We start from the raw sequence: 23,768 nt of genomic DNA, 5'->3' as shown, positions 1-23,768 counted from the left end.
GGGCTTCCCCCGTCGAAGGGTAACACTTTGATTCTCACGGTGGTGGATCGCTTTTCCAAAGCAGTTCATTTCATTCCCCTGCCCAAGCTGCCCTCCGCCCGGGAGACTTGTGGTGGATCATGTCTTCCGTCTCCATGGGTTGCCGGTGGATGTGGTTTCAGAGGGAATTTTGCGGACAGATTGGGGTCTCTGCGAGTCTGTCTTCAGGTTTTCATCCCCAGACCAATGGGCAGTGTGAGCAGGCCAACCAGGATCTAGGAAGAATGTTCAGCTATCTGACATCCAACAATCCGAGTTCCTGGTTCCAGCAGCTCGCCTGGGCAGAATATGATCATGAGCTTTATCACCCTTGATCACCCTTCTTGTGGCCGCAGTATGGGCGAGAGCAGCGTGTATCTGAGCAAGCACGTCTGGTTTTGTGACAGAGCAAAGGAAAAATATGCGTGCAAGAGCTTGTGCATTATTTTAATGTGCTTTCGCGTTACAATAACGCGCTCTCGCTGCTGCTTCTGCACCGCATACACATACAGTATACCCCCTGCAGAGGGAGTACATGTTTACCTGTATGATCTATTTCAACACCTGAGGCACTGCTACAATAAATGAGCTCTATGAACAATGAATGGCAAAAAATAAAAAAAGTCCTTGGACACGGTATTTTTATATATATATATATATACATATATTTGCCATAAGTCTATACATTTTGTTACACCTTTACTATAGTGATTATTTTGACTTATGTCTGTTCTAGAGACTTCTTGATAAAGCTCTAATTGGTTTTCTTTTGGAAATATGTTTAAAATTCATCCTGAATGCATTTATGACTGTAAAGCATATCTCTGTGTGTCAAAATCGGGATTAAAATCAAAATCGCCAAATTGATCAAAGAAATCGCGAAATCAAAGAAATCGTTTTTTGTTTTTGATTCTTTGTCCATATCGCACAGCCCTATTTTATTAAATAAATACAGTTAACAATCTAGCTTCTGAGTACTAAGTTATTAACCCAACAACAGCGGGGTCAGTTAATTATTTTGCACTGGGCCGCGAAAACATATGTGTTTGGTTGTGTGGGCCGCGAGTTGAGAAAGGTTGGGAACCACTGGCCTACAGGATAATAAGCATTATGACCACACACATAAGGCTTGCCACAAAGAAATTGTTAAAGTAATGATTATGAATGTGTCTAAATTAGCAAGGAGACATTTAATTGTTTAGTAATAAACTGGTGTTTTCTGTGTCCCTGCTAAGATGAAGTTGACAATGCGGACTCGCCATGAACGCCAGAGAGAAATGCACATTTCATATGGATTGCATAATCAGAGAATAGCCTATTTATTTTGGTTTGAATATGTTAGTTTAAAAGAAGACATTTCAAGCTTTCTGTAAATATATTGCCTATATTTCTTTTTAAACCCACCGACTAAAAAGATTCAGACACTACCTGACCCAAAATATCACCCAAAGTTTCTACAGCTTTTTTCTTAGCTATTTCAGAACTTGTTACTGCAGTCGGTAGAGTGATATGAATGAGTGTGATGTACGGCATGATAAATGCTCGTCACTTCTGCTGCCGAAACTTTGTCAGCCTGTGGGTCATTTGGTTTATTGAAAAATGATTGCACTGATTTGCATGTTTCTTGATGATGTGCTTTTTTTCTGTGGTACTCACATGCATCATGTCGCTCACGTCGTTCTCCGCTATGTCCCACAGAAAAACTGCTTTTCGCTATTAAAAGTGCATCTTCTCTTTTTACTGGCCACAGCTGCTTAACCTCTCCAATTTGAGATTGTTGACAATGTTGAGGAGGTGTTCGTGCACCAGTCAACAGTTTGATTGACGTAACTCAGCCTATCGACAAACGCTTTTATTGCTCTCCTCTGAACTATTGGACATAAGTTAACAGTACGCCTATGGATGTATCTGTGTATTTATTAGGCAGGGTCAAATGAAAAAGCGGGACAGATGCTCAATTTGCATGAGGCGGGATAATGGGTAAAATTGCTGTACAGTACAATGTAAAGTGGGACAGGCGGTCACTCTATAATTGCGCCAGTTATTCAGCCAATAAAGTGTAGGCCTATGTATTTAAAAGTTTTGTCTAGTACTATAATGTGGGGCACGGCCAAGAGCCGTGGGAATGGAGCGAGGCCGGTGGAGTGATTGGAAATGAGCGACACCTGCTCGACCCACCGGTCTCGAGTCCCACGGAGGAGATCGGAAGGATACTGTAATACTATTAAAAACTCCATAATTACGGGAAGAAGGAGGCGGGAACCGGCAGTCAATCAAAATTACTTTAATTATAAAATAAAGACAAAACAGCGCGGTAGCCCCTCGCGGACAACAGCCGCGCACAAACAAAACCTAAACACAAAATAAATCCCAGGCCTGGTCCTCCCTGGACCTTCACTGTTGTTGCTCCTCTTTTGTATCCTTCCGATCTCCTCCGTGGGACTCGAGACCAGTGGGCCGAGCAGGTATCGCTCATTTCCAATCACTCCACCGGCCTCGCTCCGTTCCCACGGCTCTCGGCCCCGCCCCCCTCGTCACATTTCCCCATCGCACCTTGCAGGCCGGGGGGTACCCACGAGACTGCGCTCTACCCCCCCCCTCACCTCTCACGGTTACCTGCGGGAACCTTGGGGTAGGACAGGCGAAGCGAGAGAAAAGGAGATGGAAGGATGAGGAGCAACACAGACGAGAGAGGGGAGAGAGGAGAAACATTTATATATGTGACCACTCGTCACATATATAAATTACAAAGGTTTAATTGGCATCTTTACTTCAAACGACCCAACTGACCACAACCCGAGTTTTGGATGACTCGTAACCACGGGTAACCGTGGGTGACCGCAGGCACCCGCTCATTTTGGATCAACCCGCGCATCACTGGCCTATTTTTACAGAAACTGCTTCTACGGGGCCACAACGTAAGATACATCATAATGGTGCCTATGGATAATGATGAATGGATAAATGGAGTCTTTAAACGCCTCAGATGTAAAGTTATTCGCTGTCAAAGTGACGCAAAAATGAATGGGAGTCAATGGAATGCTAACAGCAGGTGGGGGTCCGGTCCAGGTATCGTTCGTTCATTTGTTGTTGCTTTCACACATGGAAACGAAAAAAAAAAAAAACGAGAAAACAACTCCTTTTTTCGTTTTTTCGAAATTATGAATTGATATTTCGTTTTCCCGTTCTTGCACAGAAATCAGAAAAACAACTTGATATTCCGATTGGGTCCTGTGGGTGGTGCTAAATCTGATTGGTCATCGTTTTTCAAAGTAAGTGTGTTCCCAACACTGTATTTTTTAGCCTGTAAAATTAATAGTCTATATATGTATGGAATCAGATTTGTGCCAAATAAAACGAACGCAACAAAAAATATACATTGATAAATGAGAAAAACACTCTGAAAATAAAAACGATAAACTAAATAGCAAAAAAGTAACAGCGTCTTCAAATAAACTGCATTCTTTTTTGATTTCACCTTCAGCTTCACGTTTGCTGAACGCAGTTTTGAATGCGCTGCCAGTGTTTTCGTTTTCGCTTTCCAAGTGTTTGTTTTCGCTTCGCAGATTTACGTTCGCCATTCTGACACAAACCTTTCGTGAGGGCGGGCTTAACAGCAGCTCGCTCTGATTGGCTCGTGAGATTTTGATCGGCGGCTCATTGAACCGGAAATAGTGTTTTAGTGGCGCAGGCGCGTGTAGGGAGATGTAATAAGATGATATTAAAGAACATTAATGATAAAACACTAATATTTTCCACATCGGAAGAAGTATAGTCTTATTCGAGATGAGTAATCGGGAGGCTCACTGAGCGTCGTCAACATCCTCCTCGGCAGGACATTCGAGGCAGCCTGAGGTAAGTTTGTTATAACTAATATAATAGATAAATCAAGATATAACAAGTGTTATTTCTGTGCAGAATGCAACAGTTGTTCTTTATTTAGATTGGTAAGTGTTTGTCACGTATAGGTTTGTTATTTACATGTCTGCAGTGCACTTATGTTTTGTATTTGTATTATGTTATGAAGTTTGATTCAGTCCGTTACCCTGATTGCTCTTTATAACCCAACATTTTGCCACCTTGGAATTGTAATTTTCTGATCATCTTAGAGATATTGAGCTTCAAAGATTATATATACCATACTCCTTTGTAAATCACATAATGTAAATAAATTCACATACAAATGTGAATAAATAAATTTGGACAAAAATGTGAAAGTGAACCTTATAATTCCAAGGTGATGATCCCTAATATATTCAAGGATGTCGCGTGTATTTTTTAGCAAAGATCTCAGACTCAGACTGATCAAAACATCATAGAGCTGCTTAACCCTTCACTGGCCAAACCAGCACGAGTCAGGGGCAGCGCTCGCGACAGTGTCCACCTGTGGAACAAGTTTTTTTTACATGATTAAAATAGAAAACTTATTTGAAATTTAAATGTGACAATATATGTTTTTACTGTAAATGTACCCTTGGTGATCATAAGTGACTGATTTCCAAAACATTAAATGTTTCCAACCTTTGACAGGTACTTTAATGTACAGGAAATGGAGAGAGGAAAAAGGTAAAGACATGGCTTTGTTAATACCGTTTGTTCTAATGTTAACCTTATCTGTAAACTTCTGTAAACCAGCAGTTAGTTGTACATAATAAACTTATTGTACATTTTCAAATGTCTTGAATGATTATTGTACTATATGATGTAATTAAATGTTATAAATACATATTGTATATTTTACTGCCCTAGATGGCGATACTCGGGATGAGGAGGCACTCTCTGTCCCACGGGTAATGCAGTGGCTGACTCGTCAAGCACATAGGCACCTGCTTCTGTCAGAGACAAGCCTTTAAAATAACTGTTGAGTTTGATCACACATGCACCCAAACCATTACATTTCCCACTGCACATCTGTCAGATTTTAATGAATTTTAAGAAATCATGAAAACAGCAGTGCAACATGATGCTTGCTTTTAGTGTGGGCCATCTGATGAAACATGGAAAATTAGAAAGAAATAATTTAATAATAAAAATAATAGATTTTTTTTTTATTTTTGAAGTTAACAGTAATAAATAGAATGGATAAACCTGCAACAACTTGCCATTATCTATTCCCCACTGTAAAGCAGTAATCAAGGACAATGCATACACATTGTGATACTTCACTATTACACAAGGAAGAATTCATGGAGTACTAAGAATACTATATATATATATATATATATATATATATATATATATATATATATATATATATATATATATATATATAAGAATACTTTATATATAAACTAATTAGCAACAATCAGTGTAAAAATGTCCTCCTCACCCCTTATCTTGCTCCTCACGTGCTTGTCATCAGTAATGTGGATGCTCTTGGTTTTTTCAATACAGTACAAGATCCACGCTGATCATTCCTGCTACATTCTCAGTTATCCCTCAAGTGTTTGTAACAATAAAGCAAATAGCTTTTCAAAATAATTCATCTAGTAACTCCCTTTATATATAAATATATTTTAAAAAAGGCATATTTGTGATTAAGCACGATCAAGCACGGTGAGTAATGGCTTTTCCTATCATTGTTTCTTGCACCTCTTGCCACATGTACAGTTTATCTATCTCTGTCGCTGATGAGGGATTCACATGTGATAAATGTAGGGAAATAGTTAGGCTGACAGAGAAGATTTCAGAATTAGAGACACGCATCCAAACTTTAATTGAGGACAGTAAAAATGTTAGGGCTCTAGATACGGCTTTGGATGCGTCTAGCTCAGGGATTCCTGTACATTGTTCGGTTCCGGAAACAGAGCCCCAGCAGCAGGGCAACTGGGTGACGGTGAGGCAGCGTAGTCGTGGGTCAAAACACCGCTCTTCTGTTCCGATCAAAACATTAAACAGGTTCTCCCCACTCAGTGATGCACCCACTGAGAAACCTGATGAAAGTGCTCTAGTTATTGGTGATTCTATTGTACGGAACGTGAATATAGAGACACCAGCCACCATAGTCAAATGTTTACCGGGAGCCAGAGCGCCTGACATCTTGGCAAATTTAAAAGTGCTGGCTAATGCTAAACGTAAATACAGTAAGATTGTTATTCATGCCGGCGCTAATGATGTTCGACTTCGCCAGTCGGAGATCACTAAAAATAACATTAAAGAGGTGTGTGAACTTGCAAGCACGATGTCAGACACTGTAATATGCTCTGGTCCCCTCCCTGCTTACCGTGGTGATGAGATGCATAGCAGATTGTCATCACTCAATGGCTGGATGTCTAAGTGGTGCCCACAGAATAACATAGGTTTCATAGACAATTGGACGAGCTTTTGGGGCAGACCTGACCTGTTTAAAAGAGATGGTCTTCATCCCTCCTGGGGTGGCGCCACTCTTCTCTCTAGAAATATGGCAAATAGTCTTAGTGTTTATACTTGACTAACTGGGGCCCAGGTCAGGAAGCAGACAGACTGGCTAAACCGACCGTCTGATAGCTGCCTCCCGTCACAGAGGTCAGTTAATTCTAAGCACATAGAGACTCTTTCACCTAGATATCACACTATAGAGACTGTGTCTGTTCCCCGAACTACAAAATACAAAAAACGTCCAAACCAAGTTAAGATTAACAATTTAATTGAGGTTCAACAAATAAAAAACAGAAGCAATATGGATAAACAAATGATAAAGCTTGGCTTATTGAATATCAGATCCCTTTCTACGAAAACACTTTTTGTAAATAATATGATCACTGATCATAATATAGATGTACTCTGTTTGACAGAAACCTGGCTAAAACCTGATGATTACATTATTTTAAATGAGTCCACCCCCCAAGATTACTGTTATAAACATGAGCCACGTCTAAAAGGCAAAGGTGGAGGTGTTGCTTCAATTTATAACAACGTTTTCAGGATTTCTCAGAGGGCAGGCTACAAGTATAACTCGTTTGAAGTAATGGTACTTCATATAACATTATCCAAAGAAACAAATGTTAATGATAAATCCCCTGTTATGTTTGTACTGGCTACTGTATACAGGCCACCAGGGCACCATACAGACTTTATTAAAGAGTTTGGTGATTTTACATCCGAGTTAGTTCTGGCTGCAGATAAAGTTTTAATAGTTGGTGATTTTAATATCCATGTTGATAATGAAAACGATGCATTGGGATCAGCATTTATAGACATTCTGAACTCTATTGGTGTTAGACAACACGTTTCAGGACCTACTCATTGTCGAAATCATACTCTAGATTTAATACTGTCACATGGAATTGATGTTGATGGTGTTGAAATTATTCAGCCAAGTGATGATATCTCAGATCATTATTTAGTTCTTTGCAAAATTCATATAGCCAAAATTGTAAATTCTACTTCTTGTTACAAGTATGGAAGAACCATCATTTCTAACACAAAAGACTGCTTTTTAAGTTATCTTCCTGATGTATCCAAATTCCTTAGCATATCCAAAACCTCAGAACAACTTCATGATGTAACAGAAACTATGGACTCTCTCTTGTCTAGCACTTTAAATAAAGTTGCTCCTTTACACTTAAGGAAGGTTAAGGAAAACAGTTTGACACCATGGTATAATGAGCATAAGCGCAGCTGGAGGAAAACAAAACTAGAGGTATTTCGTATTGCTTGGCGGGAAAGTAACATATCCTACAGAAAAGCATTAAAAACTGCTAGATCCGATTACTTTTCTTCTCTTTTAGAAAAAAACAAACATAACCCCAGGTATTTATTCAATACAGTGGCTAAATTAACGAAAAATAAAGCCTCAACAAGTGTTGACATTTCCCAACACCACAGCAGTAATGACTTTATGAACTACTTTACTTCTAAAATCGATACTATTAGAGATAAAATTGCAACCATTCAGCCATCAGCTACAGTATCACATCAGACAGTGCACTATAGACCCCCTGAGGAACAGTTCCACTCATTCTCTACCATAGGAGAGGAAGAATTGTATAAACTTGTTAAATCATCTAAACCAACAACATGTATGTTAGACCCTATACCATCTAAGCTCCTGAAAGAGGTGCTTCCAGAAGTCATAGATCCTCTTCTGACTATTATTAATTCCTCATTGTCATTAGGACATGTCCCCAAAACCTTCAAACTGGCTGTTATTAAGCCTCTCATCAAAAAACCACAACTTGACCCCAAAGAACTAGTTAATTATAGACCAATCTCGAATCTCCCTTTTCTGTCCAAGATACTAGAAAAGGTGGTATCCACACAATTATATTCATTCTTAGAGAAAAATGGTATATGTGAGGATTTCCAGTCAGGATTTAGACCGTATCATAGTACTGAGACTGCTCTTCTTAGAGTTACAAATGATCTGCTCTTATCATCTGATCGTGGGTGTATCTCTCTATTAGTTTTATTGGATCTTAGTGCTGCGTTTGACACAATTGACCACAACATTCTTTTGCATAGACTTGAATACTTTGTTGGCATCAGTGGAAGTGCATTAGCATGGTTTAAATCATACTTATATGACCGCCATCAGTTCGTAGCAGTGAATGAAGATGTATCCTATCGATCACAAGTGCAGTATGGAGTACCTCAAGGCTCAGTACTAGGGCCGCTGCTCTTCACGCTTTATATGTTACCCTTGGGAGATATCATCAGGAAACATGGTGTTAGCTTTCACTGTTATGCGGATGATACTCAGTTCTATATTTCTTCGCAGCCCGGTGAAACACACCAATTTGAAAAACTAATGGATTGCATAGTCGATATAAAAAACTGGATGACGAGTAATTTCTTACTGCTAAATTCTGAAAAAAACAGAGGTGTTAATTATAGGACCTAAAAACTCTGCTTGTAATAACCTAGAACACTGTCTAAGACTTGATGGTTGCTCTGTCAATTCTTCGTCATCAGTTAGGAACCTAGGTGTGCTATTTGATCGCAATCTTTCCTTAGAAAGCCACGTTTCTAGCATTTGTAAAACTGCATTTTTCCATCTCAAAAATATATCTAAATTACGGCCTATGCTCTCAATGTCAAATGCAGAAATGTTAATCCATGCATTTATGACCTCAAGGTTAGATTATTGTAATGCTTTATTGGGTGGTTGTTCTGCACGCTTAGTAAACAAACTACAGCTAGTCCAAAATGCAGCAGCAAGAGTTCTTACTAGAACCAGGAAGTATGACCATATTAGCCCGGTCCTGTCAACACTGCACTGGCTCCCTATCAAGCATCGCATAGATTTTAAAATATTGCTTATTACTTATAAAGCCCTGAATGGTTTAGCACCTCAGTATTTGAATGAGCTCCTTTTACATTATAATCCTCTACGTCCGCTACGTTCTCAAAACTCAGGCAATTTGATAATACCTAGAATATCAAAATCAACTGCAGGCGGCAGATCCTTTTCCTATTTGGCGCCCAAACTCTGGAATAACCTACCTAACATTGTTCGGGAGGCAGACACACTCTTGCAGTTTAAATCTAGATTAAAGACCCATCTCTTTAACCTGGCATACACATAACATACTAATATGCTTTTATTATCCAAATCCGTTAAAGGATTTTTAGGCTGCATTAATTAGGTAAACCGGAACCGGAAACACTTCCCATAACAACCTATGTACTTGCTACATCATTAGAAGAATGGCATGTACGCTAATATTTGTCTGTTTCTCTCTTGTTCCGAGGTCACCGTGGCCACCAGATCCAGTCTGTGTCCAGATCAGAGGGTCACTGCAGTCACCCGGATCCAGTACGTATCCAGACCAGATGCTGGATCAGCACCTAGAAAGGACCACTACATCCCTGAAAGACAGCGGAGACCAGGACAACTAGAGCCCCAGATACAGATCCCCTGTAAAGACCTTGTCTCAGAGGAGCACCAGGACAAGACCACAGGAAACAGATGATTCTTCTGCACAATCGGACTTTGCTGCAGCCTGGAATTGAACTACTGGTTTCGTCTGGTCAGAGGAGAACTGGCCCCCCAACTGAGCCTGGTTTCTCCCAAGGTTTTTTTCTCCATTCTGTCACCGATGGAGTTTCGGTTCCTTGCCGCTGTCGCCTCTGGCTTGCTTAGTTGGGGACACTTCATCTACAGCGATATCGTTGGCTTGATTGCAAATAAATGCACAGACACTATTTAACTGAACAGAGATGACATAACTGAATCCAATGATGAACTGCCTTTAACTATCATTTTTGCATTATTGACACTGTTTTCCTAATGAATGTTGTTCAGTTGCTTTGACGCAATGTATTTTGTTTAAAGCGCTATATAAATAAATAAAGGTGACATTAAATATATACAATAATAACTTTCTGGTGAATTGTTGTTCCAGATTTCATTAATCTGATGAAAGAAATATTTATGTCTTATGTAAAAAATAATCCTGGTAATTAATAATATATAGTTTTTCAAGTGTAGAATAAACACATATGAGCCTACCTAGTAAAATTATGAATTTACCAAGAATTTTCAACACACAATATTCACCATATTAATTTTATTGAAGCATAGACTATGAAGTTGATAAAATACCATCAAGACAAACACGATTTAAGGAAAATAATAATGGATCAAAAATTCATTAATATCATAAATTAATCAGTTCACACAGAGGAGTGATGAAATGTCCTTAAAAGTAAAAAGATTCCATCCAGTCAACTGTGATACAGATCATGTGATACATATAAGACATGTGATACTGTTCCAGAAAATAATGATTCCTTATCATCACATCTAAACTGGTTTCATCTCCCCATCATGATCTTCTTCTCTCGTGTCTGGAAACAGTTTGTGGCTGACATCCAGCACTGATGTGGTGTAGCTTTTTCTCAGCCAGAGGATCTCTCAGTCCTAACATCCCATTTTCAGACAGTTCCCAGACCTGGTCAAAGTAAAACAAACAATACAAACAATCCAGATGAAGTTGTTTAATGGACAGAGAGCTCAGCTTATGTTCTGCGTGATTTTAGCAGGGTGAGCAACTATGACCCTTGTAGTACTGTACACTTACCATTATTCAAGCTGTTTTAAGACCTTTTGAGAAGCTTTTTCTCTGAAGACAATTTACCACATCCTCTTCTTTCACCCAAAGCCCCTCATTTGGCTGATGAGATCATCTGTACAAATTAAAATACTGCAATAAAAATTTCATTCTGCAAGAATTAAGAAAAACCCCTTAGCATGTGACAGAAATGTTTGCCTCTATAATTCATCTATTGTTGCAGTAAATGTGTCCTTTTCCTCTAGAATCTTTCTCCAAAGTTCCTTACTTCTCTCACAAATGTGTTTTAGTCTGTGCAGTGTAAGGCCTTGCTTTAAACCAATCAACTATCAATCCACAATTTATAACAAAACATGTATGAAACAATGAAATAATGTAAACCAGTTTTATAAAACTTGTATTCTTTTATTTAAGACAAACAGGTGGTGTGTTTTTTTTTAACTTAAAAATGTTCCAGTCACACTTTGCCAACATGCTATAATTGTAATAGCTGTATCAAAAAAAAAACATATTAGAAAGAATAATCACAGCTGACATGACCAGTCCTGTGAGAGATCATCATAAAGTCCTGTAACACATAACAGCATTGCTTCAACAGACACATACCAGTGGACTTCTGTTTGTTTGAGCACAAGATGAGCTCTTCAATCCTCATCCTGGGCAAATCATTTCCTTGGTCTTCCTTATCTTCTAAAAAACAAGATATTCTCTACTTACTCTGTGTGTAATTAATATTGCTCATTAAACATATAATTAAGTTAATTTAAAGTAAGATTCAGACCAGAGCATTTGATTAATAAATGTTGATTCAAAAAAACTCTAAACAAACGTACCTGGGAAGAGCTGATCATGGCAAGATTCGCTGAGACTCAGTAATAGCTCTTTTAGTTTTTAGGAAGGTGTGTGAGGGTTGGCTCACCAAGAACTTCTGAAAAAGAAAAACAACATTATCTGCAAACAATCCTGTAAGACAGAAAGAAAAGAAATATTATTACATTACATGCAACTTATACATTACTGTGTGTATGTGTGTGTCTAATTATAAAGCCTCTGTAAAGATGCTGTATAATTAAATGTTAAATGCATCCATTAATAAAAGCAAGTCATTAATAACAAGCTATATTATATAATATAACCTATAATAATAATATAAGCTATAATATAACCTTTCCAATGTATGTGAAATATTAATAATAATAATAATTAGATATTGAAAATATTTTTTTTCACTTAATTAGAAGCACCAAAAATTAAATTGTCCTCTGTAATGGGGACTAATGAAAAGAGATTTAGAATTTATTTTAAAATGCAAAGTTGAATAATAATAATTAAAAAAAAAACTAAAAATCTCTGTAAACACTTAAGTGTGTCCCATAAGGCAGTGGCTCCCAATCCTGGTCCTGGAGAACCCCAACACTGCACATTTGAGATGTCTCCCTGATCAAACACACCTGATTCAGCTCATCAGCTCATCAGAGAAGACTCCAAGACCTCAAAAGTGTGTTTGTCAGATAAGAGAGACACCAAAACCGTGCAGTGTTGGGGCTCTCCAGGACCAGGATTGGGAAACACAGTCATCAGGTCATGAAAAGTTCGACACACGCTTGTGGTCATCATGCTCACTCGAACACTTGGGCTAAACACAGGAAATACTTCAAATAAATAATCAAGTGGTCAAGTGCAAAGATGGCAAGTGTGGGTATTTGGACAGTGCAAAAGTTTAAGAAACAACAAATGCTGTGCAATTTATAACAGCTGTTTGATAAAAAGGTCAAACTATCACAGACTTACTGCTGCAAATGTCTGCCTCAGCAGCTTTCTGTCTTCTCCATTTCTAAAGGAATACCTCTCCAGAAACACCACTGGGCTGACTGCTTCCTTTATGTCTATAAAAAAATAATAAAAATAAGAAAGGGGGGGGGGGGGGGGTAGAATAAAATAGAATTATAAACAGAATTTTAATAATGTTTTGTGAGCAAAATATTTAAAATATAAACTGATATGAATGAACTGCAAGAGGGGAAAAATGTGTCCTTTTATTTATTTACTTTTTTTGGATTTACATAAAAAGGTATCAAAAGCATGGTACAGTAAATGTGATTACTGTGATATCTGTCATATAAAAGCACATCAAAAAACGACCATTACAGTTGTACAACCATAGTTAGTTTGATGATTGTTGTATTGTTGTATTGATTATTAATATACCATAGTAAAACTACAGTTACTGTGGTAAAAACATGGTAAATGGCCCGTTCCTGGGTTTTAACTTCAAATGTTGTAAGAAAACGGTTAAACTGCTTACTTGCACGCGCCTTGGGGCGTTGTTAAACTCACCTTTTAATGCCGTTTTTCCTGCAGTTGAGTGTTGCTTTGGTCAAACTCACCGCTGAATGCTGTTTTACCTGCAGTTGAGTGTTGTTAAACTCACCACTGATGAACGCGCTAAGCCTTTGCACAGAGAGCACTTTGATATCAGATTGCGAGGATTTTTAAACCCCAAAAACAAGTTGGAGGGCCAGATAAAACGATCTCTGTCATATATAATTTTTTGTAGCCTATTCTTTTTTTATTTTTATTTATTTAGTCTTGTTGCGTGTGCTGACCCAAGACGTCAAATTTAAACGCTGCTGAGTTCTATAGAAGTCTATCGGACTGACCTGCACGTTGAAAAATAACGCCAAAGGTATACCCAGTGCGTCAAAAAAGTGACGCCAGATCCCTTGACCATGCGTCAGACATTTGACGAGTAGAGAGTGAGACTGTGTTGCTGTAATGCAAGCAGAACTTTCACAAATGCTTATAAGTCATTAAAGGATTTTATAACACTGTAAAATAATGTCTAATTTGTTAACATTAGCAAATGCATTGATAACACTTCATAATAACTGCACTCATTAGTAAATAGTCAGTTCATGCTTTATAAAGCCATGTCCCAAAATTAATGGTCAGTAGTAAGCAGTTTATAAATACAGCTATAAATAGCTTGTTCTTGTTTTATAAGCACATTTATTAAAAAGGAGAGTAACGGGTCCGTTATCTTCCTATGAAAAATAAAAAAATAAAAATAAACAAACAGCAACACAGATTGATACAGAACTCAGAAATTTTATTGTGGATTTATGATAAAACCAGCCTGTAAATGAATTCATACTTCTCCAAGAAGACACAAGTAGTTCACACCAAACTTTTTCAACATGAGGCTAATATACTGAAGATGTTAAATTGCGAATGGGTTTAGGATACCTTAAATGGTGTGGCCATAGCGATTTATTAAAATAACATAAAACAATACAATAGTTATTTTACTATATCTTTAACATTTTTCATTCTAACTCTTCGGATTTTTTTATATACGTAGAAGTTATCATTTGAAGGAAGCACAGTAAGTTTCATAGCTTTATCATGTCCAGAAGCCATCATAAAATTAAATCTATCATAACTTATAAATCAAGCTTGCAATTCTTAGTACCAATAATGGCCACCAGATAGAGCTATAGGATTACTTTTAAATAATTATTGTTGAAACGAGTATGATTTAAATCATTTATAGAAATCTTTCAAAGAAAAATAATATGTATTTTATGTATTTTACTGATGAAATGACCCTCACTTAATTAGAATAACATGCTGAAGTATTGTGAAATACTGTATATTAAGAATAGTTCTTTATAGGCTTTATGGACAGATAAGTTTTGAGTGACTCTTGAAGGGTCAGCACCACATCCTCTTTAACACTGTTTAAAGAATTTATCTTACAGAACAGGTGCGAATGAATTTTGGATAGCTTGAATGGTTTTGTCGTGGTGATTTTTTGAAATAACAGTAAAAAAGGAACCAGTAAATGTATTAAATTTTTTTAAAGTGCAGCTTCTAAACACTTCAAAAAAATTTACACATAGAAGACAAGTCATTCTGAGGAAATATGCATAGTTTCATGACTATACAACACTATATGGATGATAGAAAATTAAAAAACTATAATACATCTAATGTCACTCTGTCCCTCTGTCACTGTGGGTAATAGTGTGTGTGCTGAGTTTGTGTGAATGTGTGGGGGAGTGGGAGGGCTGGGTGTCAGAGAGAGAGAGAGAGGGAGACTTAACCATCTCCTTAATCACCAGAATTATAGGTCAATAAAATCATTACAAAACACCAATAAATTATTAAAAGAGAAAGAGAGAAAGAGAGAGAGAGAGACACACAGAGAGAAACATCTCAGAGTTAACATCTCTTTAATCACCAGCAGAAAAAAAATCTGTAATTTTGTGTTGTTGTTGTTGTTGTTGTTGTTGTTGTTTTCATCATTGCATCTTAAGAAATATCTTAGGCCTCATCATTTTGTGTCAGTTTTAGGGACAAAAAAAACTAGTACAAGTTAAAATTTGTAATCCTAAACCAGTTAATTTAATTAATTTACATAACACATTAACTGGAAAAGAATTAAGAATTAAAGTGAAGAATCAGGTGTAAAACTATCAGGGAGCATTTAGTCTCCAGCGCCAACATTTTACAGAACTGCCACTTTCCTGGAGTCTCCAGAATTACTCTGTGTCAGGTTCTGAGAGACTTAAGATTCCAAAAAATGATTTAATTAGAATACCATGAAGTACTGTGAAATACTATATATTAAGACTTTATATATAGGCTTTATGAACAGATAAGAGTGACTCGTGAAGGACCAGCACCACCTCCTCTTGTCCGATGGTTTGAGGAATATATCTTCCAGAATCTGGGATTAAGATTTAGGAGCTCATTTTTATTCCATCTCCTTTCCTGAAAAGTTTGTCTTGCAGAATTGACTAAAAATTAATCTTCACATTAATTCCTAATTCTTTTGCAATTATTTTTGTCAGTTCTTCTCGACCTGTTTTTTTTTTCTTTTTCTTTTCTGACCTCATGACCCAGTCAGCATTTTTTGTACAATGGTCAAGTCTTAACTTATCCATTTCTGTATTGCATTTGTGTTTGATATTTCTCATGGGGATTTCATAATTTTCGACTTTACAGTTTGAGTTAAAACTCTTTTCTAGCGCATTTCATCTGTAAAACAAAATATGCCTAAAAATTCTGTACACATGAATAATAGGAGTTTTTCTCTTCCAGCTTTCCTGGACTATTGTATATCACTCATAAATGATTAAATAAAAAATAATGGTAGTTATTAAGATTGATATGGTTTGGAAATGGTCAAATGTGCTTGGAAAAAAAATCATAATAAAACAATGTTTTAATGTTTAAGTTTGGAATATTAACTGACATGAATGAATGCTATATAAATATTGTTCATGTTGACATAGTTAATGTTTATAAATGAAATCTTATTGTAAAGTGTTACTAAAGTTACAATATTGTTCTGTGAATGTTTTTAAAATCTAGATGATTCGGATTAACCCTTTAACTGCCGTATCCTTTAAAACCTCACTGCCAGAGGGATATTGTTAATGCATGTGCCCGCTGGGCACAGTTTACCTGATGCCACCGGGGTGGCGTTCGCACTGATGGCAGTGGGGGGATCGAAGGGGCGAAGACTCCTATTGTTCCCCTAAGGATTATTAGGGCCCGAGCACCGATGGTGCAAGGACCCTCTTGGAATTGCTCCGTTTATTAGGGCTCAAGCTTGGAGGGCAAGAGCCCTATTGTTTTCCTTAGGATTATTTGTTATTTAGGGCTCAAGCCTGGAGGGTGAGAGCCCTATTGTTTTCCTTAGGATTATTTTTTATTATTAGGGCTCAAGCCCGAAGGGGCGAAGAGCCCTATTGTTCTTCTAAGGATTATTAGGGCCCGAGCACCGATGGTGCGAGGACCCTCTTGGAATTGCTCCGTTTATTATTATTATTATTATTAGGGCCCGAGCACCGATGGTGTGAGGACCCTCTTGGAATTGCTCCGTTTATTATTATTATTATTATTAGGGCCCGAGCACCGATGGTGTGAGGACCCTCTTGGAATTGCTCCGTTTATTATTATTATTATTATTATTATTATTATTGTTATTCTTCTTCTTCTCTAAGATGAATCACATTTTTGAGAGCCTAAACATGCTCGAAAAGTCATGAAACTTTGCACACACCTCAGAACTGGCGAAAATTTACGTCTGATATGGGTTTCAGAAGTGGGTGTGGCAAAATGGCTCGACAGCGCCACCTATACACGTTCAACGGTGTGCGCCTCGAGCTACGTTTCACAAACATGTATGAAAATTGGTATACACATGTATCTCTCCAATACCTACAAAAAAGTCTCTTGGAGCAAAATCCGAAACCCAACAGGAAGTCGGTTATTTTTAATTTTATGAGCAAATTTTGTGTCATTTTTGTCATTTCCATGCGTTGTATTTTAACGAACTCCTCCTAGAGATTAATTCAGATCAACACCAAAGTTGGTATGCCTAATCTAAAGGCCTTTGCGATGTTAAATTGCGAAGATTTTGAGTTTTCGTTAAAGGGCGTGTCCGTGGCGGCCTGGCGAATTTCGATGATTCGCCATGAAAAATGAAGTTGCTATAACTCAGACATACAATGTCCAATGTGCCCAAAACTTCACATGTTTAATAAGACTCCTGACCTGAACATATTTACATGCCCATATTCAGTTATAGTCATAGCGCCACCTATAGGCAACAGGAAGTGACATATTTTTCACTTCGACAGACTACTCCTAGAAATTTTTTGACATCAATGTCTTTTTTATGGTCAGTATAATCTAAAGGCCTGTGCAATGTTAAATTGTGAAGATCTTGAGTTTTCGTTAAGGGGCGTGTCCATGGCGCCGTGACAAAATTCAAAGTCTCGCCATGGGAATAAAAGATGTTGTAACTCAGGCATAAAATGTCCGATCTTCCCCAAACTTCACATGTGTGATAAAAGTCCTGGCCTGAACAGATCTGAAGGCCAATATTCCATCGGGTGTGGCAAAATGGCTCGATAGCGCCACCTATACAATTTCAACGGAGTGCACCTCGAGCTATGTTTCACGTACATGTACAAAAATTGGAACACACATGTAACACACCAATACCTACAAAAAGTCTCTTGGTACGAAATCCTAATCCCAACAGGAAGTCGATTATTTTGAATTTTCCCTGCAAAATTGGTGTTGTTTTTGTCATTTTCAGGGGTTGTACTTTAACAAACTCCTCCTAGAGATTTATTCAGATGAACACCAAACTTGGTCAGTGTAATCTAAAGCCCTTTGCGATGTTAAATTGCGAAGGACTTGAGGTTTCGTTAAAGGGCGTGTCTATGGCGGCCTGACAAATTTCAATGTTATGCCATGAAAAGGGAAATTGCTGTAACTCAGACATACAATGTCCAATCTGCCCCAAACTTCACATGTTGGATAAGACTCTTGACCTGAACAGATCTACATGCCAATATTCAGTTATAGTCATAGCGCCACCTATTGGCAACAGGAAGTGAAATATTTTACACTGCGACAAACAACTCCTAGAAATTTTATGACATCAATGTTATTTTTGTGGTCAGTCTAATCTAAAGACCTGTGTGATGTTTAGTTGTGAAGATCTTGAGTTTTTGTTAAAAGGCGTGTCCATGGCGCCGTGACGAAGTTCGATGTGTCGCCATGGGATTAAAAGATGTTATAACTCAGGCATAAAATGTCCGATCTTGCCCAAACTTCACATGTGTTATAAGGGTCCTGGCCTGAACAGATCTGAAGGCCAATATTCCATTGGGTGTGGCAAAATGGCTCGATAGCGCCACCTATACACTTTCAACTGAGTGCATATACACTTTCAACGGAGTGCGCCTCAAGCTATGTTTCACGTACATGTACAAAAGTCGGTACACACATGTAACACACCAATATCTACGAAAAAGTCTCTTGGTACGAAATCCTAATCCAAACAGGAAGTCAGTTATTTAGAATGTTCTCTGCAAAATTGGTGTTGTTTTTGGCATTTTCAGGGGTTGTACTTTAACGAACTCCTCCTAGAGATTTATTCAGATCAACATCAAACTTGGTCAGTTAAATCTAAAGGCCTTTGCGAAGTTAAATTGGGAAGATCTTGAGATTTCGTTAAAGGGAGTGTCCATGGCGGCCTGATAAATTTTGATGTTTCGCCATGAAAAAAGAAGTTGCTGTAACTCAGACATACAATGTCCAATCTGCCCCAAACTTCGCATGTAAGATAAGACTTCTGCCCTTAACAGATCTACATGCCCATATTCAATTATAGTCATAGTGCCACCTGCTGGCAACAGGAAGTGACATATTTTACGCTGAGACAAACTACTCCTAGAGATTTTTTGACATTAATGTATTTTTGTGGTCAGTCTAATCTAAAGGCCTGTGTAATGTTAAATTGTGGCAAACTTGAGTTTTTGTTAAAGAGCGTGTCCATGGCAAAAATGACAAAATTTTATGTCTCGCCACAGCAAGAGAAGTTGTTGTAACTCAGGCATAAAATGTTTGATCTTCCCCAAACTTCACATGTTCGATAAGAGTGCAGCCCTGAACACATCTGAAGGCCAATATTCCATTATAATGATAGCGCCACCTGCTGGCAAAAGAAAGATTGGCACATATATGGAATAAACTTTGATATATTCCACTTATATTTATGAGTTTAAATGCATATTTCTCACCGTTCACCTATTTACTAGAGCCACTCGCTGCCGGTGAGCCCGGGTGCGAGGGCCCGTTCATCGCTGCTTGCAGCTTTAATTATTATTATTATTATTATTATTATTATTATTATTATTATTATTATTATTATTATTAGGGTCCGAGCACCGATGGTGTGAGGACCCTCTTGGAATTGCTCCGTTTATTATTATTATTATTATTATTATTATTATTATTATTCTCCAGGATGAATCGCATTTTTGAGGGCCTAAACATACTCAAAAAGTCATGAAACTTTGCAAACACTCCAATACCTACAAAAAAGTCTCTTAGAGCAAAGTTCTAAACCCAACAGGAAGTCAGTTATTTTTAATATTATGAGCAAATTTTGTGTCATTTTTGCCATTTCCATGAGTTGTATTTTAACGAACTCCTCCTAGAAACTTATTCAGATCAACACCAAATTTGGTATGCCTAATCTAAAGGCCTTTGCGATGTTAAATTGCGAAGATTTTGAGTTTTCGTTAAAGGGCGTGTCCGTGGCGGCCTGGCGAATTTCGATGATTCGCCATGAAAAATGAAGTTGCTATAACTCAGGCATACAATGTCCAATGTGCCCAAAACTTCACATGTTTAATAAGACTCCTGACCTGAACATATTTACATGCCCATATTCAGTTATAGTCATAGCGCCACCTATAGGCAACAGGAAGTGACATATTTTTCACTTCGACAGACTACTCCTAGAAATTTTTTGACATCAATGTCTTTTTTATGGTCAGTATAATCTAAAGGCCTGTGCAATGTTAAATTGTGAAGATCTTGAGTTTTCGTTAAGGGGCGTGTCCATGGCGCCGTGACAAAATTCAAAGTCTCGCCATGGGAATAAAAGATGTTGTAACTCAGGCATAAAATGTCCGATCTTCCCCAAACTTCACATGTGTGATAAAAGTCCTGGCCTGAACAGATCTGAAGGCCAATATTCCATCGGGTGTGGCAAAATGGCTCGATAGCGCCACCTATACAATTTCAACGGAGTGCACCTCGAGCTATGTTTCACGTACATGTACAAAAATTGGAACACACATGTAACACACCAATACCTACAAAAAAGTCTCTTGGTATGAAATCCTAATCCCAACAGGAAGTCGGTTATTTTGAATTTTCCCTGCAAAATTGGTGTTGTTTTTGCCATTTTCAGGGGTTGTACTTTAACGAACTCCTCCTAGAGATTTATTCAGATGAACACCAAACTTGGTCAGTGTAATCTAAAGCCATTTGCGATGTTAAATTGCGAAGGACTTAAGCTTTCGTTAAAGGGCGTGTCCATGGTGGCCTGACAAATTTCAATGTTTCGCCATGAAAAAGGAAGTTGCTGTAACTCAGACATACAATGTCCAATCTGCCCCAAACTTCACATGTTGGATAAGATTTTTGACCTGAACAGATCTACATGCCAATATTCAGTTATAGTCATAGCGCCACCTATTGGCAACATGAAGTGAAATATTTTACACTGCGACAAACTACTCCTAGAAATTTTATGTCATCAATGTTATTTTTGTGGTCAGTCTAATCTAAAGACCTGTGTGATGTTAAGTTGTGAAGATCTTGAGTTTTCGTTAAAAGGCGTGGCCATGGCGCCGTGACGAAGTTTGATGTGTCGCCATGGGAATAAAAGATGTTATAACTCAGGCATAAAATGTCCGATCTTGCCCAAACTTCACATGTGTGATAAAGGTCCTGGCCTAAACAGATCTGAAGGCCAATATTCCATTGGGTGTGGCAAAATGGCTCGATAGCGCCACCTATACACTTTCAACTGAGTGCATATACACTTTCAATGGAGTGCGCCTCAAGCTATGTTTCACGTACATGTACAAAAATCGGTACACACATGTAACACACCAATATCTACGAAAAAGTCTCTTGGTACGAAATCCGAATCCAAACAGGAAGTCAGTTATTTAGAATGTTCTCTGCAAAATTGGTGTTGTTTTTGGCATTTTCAGGGGTTGTACTTTAACGAACTCCTCTTAGAGATTTATTCAGATCAGCATCAAACTTGGTCAGTTAAATCTAAAGGCCTTTGCGATGTTAAATTGGGAAGATCTTGAGATTTCGTTAAAGGGAGTGTCCATGGCGGCCTGACAAATTTCGATGTTTCGCCATGAAAAAGGAAGTTGCTGTAACTCAGACATACAATGTCCAATCTGCCCCAAACTTCAGATGTTAGATAAGACTTCTGCCCTTAACAGATCTACATGCCCATATTCAATTATAGTCATAGCGCCACCTGCTGGCAACAGGAAGTGAAATATTTTACGCTGAGATAAACTACTCCTAGAGATTTTTTGACATTAATGTATTTTTGTGGTCAGTCTAATCTAAAGGCCTGTGTAATGTTAAATTGTGGCAATCTTGAGTGTTTGTTAAAGAGCGTGTCCATGGCAAAAATGACAAAATTTGATGTCTCGCCACAGCAAGAGAAGTTGTTGTAACTCAGGCATAAAATGTTTGATTTTCCCCAAACTTCACATGTTCGATAAGAGTGCAGCCCTGAACACATCTGAAGGCCAATATTCCATTATAATGATAGCGCCACCTGCTGGCAACAGGAAGATTGGAACATATACGGAATAAACATTGATATATTCTACATATATTTATGAGTTTAAATGCATATTTCTCAGCGTTCACCTATTTACTAAAGCCACTCGCTGCCGGTGAACCCGGGTGCGAGGGCCCGTTCATCGCTGCTTGCAGCTTTAATTATTATTATTATTATTCTCCAGAATGAATCGCATTTTTGAGGGCCTAAACATACTCAAAAAGTCATGAAACTTTGCACACACCTCAGAACCGGCGAAAATGTACATCTGACATGGGTTTCAGAAGTGGGTGTGGCAAAATGGCTCGACAGCGCCACCTATACATGTTCAACGGTGTGCGCCTCGAGCTATGTTTCATGTACATGTATGAAAATCGGTACACACATGTAACTCTCCAATACCTACAAAAAAGTCTCTTACAGCAAAATTCTAAACCCAACAGGAAGTCGGTTATTTTTAATATTATGAGCAAATTTTTGTGTCATTTTTGCCGTTTCCATGAGTTGTATTTTAACGAACTCCTCCTAGAAACTTATTCAGATCAACACCAAATTTGGTATGCCTAATCTAAAGGCCTTTGCGATGTTAAATTGCGAAGATTTTGAGTTTTCGTTAAAGGGCGTGTCCGTGGCGGCCTGGCGAATTTCGATGATTCGCCATGAAAAATGAAGTTGCTATAACTCAGACATACAATGTCCAGTGTGCCCAAAACTTCACATGTTTGATAAGACTCCTGACCTGAACATATTTACATGCCCATATTCAGTTATAGTCATAGCGCCACCTATAGGCAACAGGAAGTGACATATTTTACACTTCGACAGACTACTCCTAGAAATTTTTTGACATCAATGTCTTTTTTGTGGTCAGTCTAATCTAAAGGCCTGTGCAATGTTAAAATTGTGAAGATCTTGAGTTTTCGTTAAGGGGCGTGTCCATGGCGCCGTGACAAAATTCAAAGTCTCGCCATGGGAATAAAAGATGTTATAACTCAGGCATAAAATCTCCGATCTTCCCCAAACTTCACATGTTTGATAAGGGTCCTGGCTTGAACACATCTGTAGGCCAAATTTCCATCGGGTGTGGCAAAATGGCTCGATAGCGCCACCTATACACTTTCAACGGAGTGCGCCTCGAGCTCCGTTTCACGTACATGTACAAAAATCGGTACACACATGTAACACACCAATACCTACAAAAAAGTCTCCTGGTACGAAATCCGAATCCCAACAGGAAGTCGGTTATTTAGAATTTTCTCTGCAAAATTGGCGTTGTTTTTGCCATTTTCAGGGGTGGTACTTTAACGAACTCCTACTAGAGATTTATTCAGATGAACACCAAACTTGGTCAGTGTAATCTAAAGCCCTTTGCGATGTTAAATTGTGAAGGACTTGAGGTTTCGTTAAAGGGCGTGTCCATGGCGGCCTGACAAATTTCGATGTTTCGCCATAAAAAAAGGAAGTTGCTGTAACTCGGACATACAATGTCCAATCTGCCCCAAACTTCACATGTTAGATAAGATTTCTGCCTTTAACAGATCTACATGCCCATATTC

The sequence above is a fragment of the Carassius carassius genome, chromosome 40, assembly GCF_963082965.1.
Source record: "Carassius carassius chromosome 40, fCarCar2.1, whole genome shotgun sequence".
NCBI classification, from domain to species: domain Eukaryota; kingdom Metazoa; phylum Chordata; class Actinopteri; order Cypriniformes; family Cyprinidae; genus Carassius; species Carassius carassius.
This window is presented reverse-complemented; position numbering follows the sequence as displayed.